Raw genomic sequence first — 4,228 nt, forward strand, 5'->3', positions numbered from 1 at the left:
ATAGGGGAAAAATTGAAGGTGCATTCTGACATCATAACCATTCAAAATGTGCAAGTAAAAGTTAACACTTTATTTACTGCATATAATGAAAAATATGGAGGAGGCCAAACAATGTCCCTACACCTTTAGCGAGTACTACATCTATACCACACGGTTCTTCATGAGAAAGTATGATTAGCTACACCATATTTGGTTTCGGTGTGTCATCCACGTCTTCAGCACGTAGTGAATTAGAAAACTATCTGGAAACAAATTTTGCGGCGTTCATTTTTAATGAGCAAGGTGGTGGTCATGATTTCAATAAGTTTGATATTTTGTCATTTTAGAGATCACAGTCAAGAAATTTTCCTGTGCTCTCTAGAATGGCACGTGATATACTAACCATACCAGTGTCCACAGTTGCAAGTGAACAAGTATTTAGTTGCAGTGGTAGAGTACTTGATGAACGGCGTGCACGCTTGAGTGACGATATTCTGGAGGCAGTAATGTGTGTCAAAGATTGGGAGGACGCTCGCAGAAGAAGCCAACAAGTTCAAGATGATTGGGTTGATGATTTTGAAAATTTAGATATTTCTGATGATTCTCCTACTGGGAGTAATACATTGTAATTACGAACAATATCTATTTTTTTATGTTTTTTTCTTTGTTTTGGTAATTTTGTAAGCATCTTATGTATAATTATTCTGATTGTACTCTTTTTTCCTTACTAAGGTTTTATCTCACTGGGTTTTACTTAGAAAGGTTTTTAATGAGGCAATCGTAAATAAAATACATCTTTTCATATTCCCATTGACTATTCAAACATTTGTTTTTGTTAACTTATTTAAAAATAAAAAAAATAAAAAAATACATGCATAGATGGGCTGGCCCATTTAAACCCATGATGGGCCAAGATGGGCCTTAAATGGGCCAGCCCATCTAAACCTATGATGGGCTAATATGGGCCGGCCCATTCAAGGCCCACGGCACGGCCCATCCTTGTAATGATTGAGAAAATTCCAGACTTTAAATAATACAATTTATTTATTTAAGCCAAGGATTTTCCTAGAAAATATTATGTGACTGAAGGATTTATGGAATCAATATATGTATTCCTAAATTCTGTAGCAGATTTCATGTTAAGTTCATGTTTTCGATCAAGTAAATTCGATCGATAAATTCCATTCAAGACCCACGGCACGGCCCATCCTAGCCCACGGCACGGCCCATCCTAGCCCACGGCACGGCCTGGCCTGGCCCACATAAAATTAGCACGTGGGCTGGGCTGGGCCGGCCCAGCCCACGTGGGCCTAAGAAGAACGGGACGGGCTGGGCCGGCCCGTTCTTGCATCTCTACTAATAGGGTATGGACTAAATGGGTGGATACCTATTTTGACCCAATTAGGTTTAATATGAGCCTAATGGGGCAGTATATAAAAAAACTTATGTTATGGTCCCCAATACGTCAAATCATTCGGCCATTTTTCCTCTTCCCCATCTAGAGAGAGAACACCCATTCTGAAATCTGGTGATTTGATTGAGGAAGACAATAACTCGATATGCTCGTTGTCTTAAAAATTTCTACCGGAGATTACACCTGCACTAATAGAGACATGTATTTGTTCTAACATATTTTCTTAGTAATTTGATGTGATGATTCCTGGAATGTGAAATAAGGATTAAAGTCCAACAATATATATATATATATGCATATAGTAATATGTTTTTAATTCAATACATACTAGTAGCCGATTCTTATGTAATTAGCTTCAAATGCGCGCTTCGTTAAGTTTAAATTATTTACAGTAAAATACGCTTAAGTCTAAAAAATAGTTAATTAAGGTAGCATTATATTATTATTATGTACGGTAATGATGGTCATAGAATTTCAAATAAATGGAACGAGATCCTATGTCCTGCAGGTTAACATTTTTATTTCATGTTCCGTACCATTTTGAAAATTATAACGAGTATAATAGTATTAATCTTCGTCAACTAAGTGATCTCAGGATCTAACTTTGTTCGTTTCGCTCGTTTAAATTGAGAATTTAAATTTAAAAGTAAATTTATATGAGACAAAATTATATAACATAAAAAGTTATTTTGAATTTTTGTAAAAAAAAGTAATATAATAAAAATTTAAATTATGATTTGAACGGGCTTAAATTGCATGACGTGGTGACATGAATATACCGATTTAGAAAAGTTGCGGAGGGATTGACAAATATCATGAGAGATGTGATCACATAATTTGAATGCGAATAATTAAAGCTGTGATTTAACATACATAGCTTTTGTATAAATGTAAAATATTGGACTCATATGGATGAAGGACTTTCATGGAAACCAATGAAATTGGGTACGGTCACGTGAATAAAGCGAAAGTCGGCAGCTTGGTTGATTGGATAGAGAAGTGTGAAGAATGTATGTGAATGTCCACTTATAATATCAATGAGAGAGAGAAATAAAGATACGTGTGGAGTAGGATTGGCATTGAAATGACTTTGTTCCCAATATTGGTCCTCTTTAATTCGATGAAAGTTCATACTGATTGTTCCAATATTATTCGTTATTTTGACCATTTCCAATATGGCAAATGCGTTGTCAATATTAGTTTTGACACAAAAAAGTGTTAATTTTTTATGGGTGGTTTTATTTGCACACTCTTTTTTATTCTTCACATCCTTTTTATATTAAAATTTTTAATAATAAAAAGGTCCTTACATAAAATGACAAAAAACATATTATAATAAATTTAATTACGTAATTAAATTTTATAATAAAAGAAAAACTAATTATATAGTTTTTTTTTCTTTCAACACACCCACATTATTATATCCCAAATTATAAAGTATTGAAAAACTATAGTAGAACCCCAATTTTTATGTTTTAATGACTATATTAAAAAAATCGGATGAGAATTAAGTTTAATTTTCTTTGTAATTTGTAGTACGATTTTTCTGTCTCTTTTTATGTTTATATTTTTTTAATCATTTTGTTTTTTTAATGGCTAATCATTCATTTTTTTTATAAAGTAGAATTTTTTTCTCTTAAAGGTTCGTTCTATGTTTTTCTTATGCTCTTTTGAATTCATGTTTTCCATTTTGTCTTTTTTATCAACACCTAAATTAATATAATAATTATCTCATGTTTATGTTCTTTACTGTAAAAAAATGTAATTATATTATGTATGAATAAGGGCTTCATTCTGAAAACTTCAGGAAACAAAATTATAGAGATAAAGAAATGATAAATTAAAATAAAATGATGGGTATGAAAAGAAAATTTAGATGATCAAGAATTATAATATTATGAAAATAGTTAAGATAGTCTTAAAATAATAGGGGTATGTAAAAAGTAAATTTAATCCTTTTAAAATTATAAGCAGTGTGTATTTAGAAAGGGTGTAGAGAATAAAAATAGGGTGTGAATAGAACAACTCATTTTATATTCATTATGTTTTGCATTTATTATTTCAATTGCTATATGTATATTTATTTTTTTAGTTAATCATTAAATATTACAGTACGTAATTATTGTATAGAAATTGTTAGGTCCGTTTTTATCCTTGTGTCACAAGTGGTGTTGCAACACTTTACTGTAACACTTTTTGTGACAGAAAATCTAAAATTAAACCAGCAAAACAGTAAAGCATGAAACTAATACAGAAACGTAAAGGACACCAAAAAAATGATATCGCAGTTCGGTGCGCACACCTACTCTGCGGGGCCACGCCCAGACAATGAACAATCCACTAAGTTCAAAAGATTACACACACCAATCAGACTTATACACCCAAAGAATCCCTCCTTGACGTTGTCGCCGCCGTGTCGAATCTCCTTAATGGCCTTGTCCAGCGAGCACCACTCATCTTCAAAACTGCACGGCGAAATCCCTTCGGCTGGCAGTGTGCTTTCTCCCGAAAGCTTCTAATCCTTCTCCCGAAGGACGATCTTCAATCAACACATAAAGACTCACTCTCACATAGACTTTTTCTGAATATTTCTTCTATAAAAACCATGCCCCAAATGTATCCTTTGATTACCCAATATTTTTTTTCAAGGGGCCCCAAAAACTCACGTATGCCACTTATGTATATATAGCAAAGTTGCTCATGTGCCTATCCAGATTTTTCTGTTTTCAGCCATGTGTCCCCACACCATGTTCTCCTCAAGCTTGAAGATTTGCCAGCCATTAATTCCCCCAAAAGTCCACTCTTCATTTTCAGCAATCAAATCCTTTGATTTGT

The sequence above is a fragment of the Morus notabilis genome, unplaced genomic scaffold (assembly GCF_000414095.1).
Source record: "Morus notabilis unplaced genomic scaffold, ASM41409v2 Scaffold726, whole genome shotgun sequence".
NCBI classification, from domain to species: domain Eukaryota; kingdom Viridiplantae; phylum Streptophyta; class Magnoliopsida; order Rosales; family Moraceae; genus Morus; species Morus notabilis.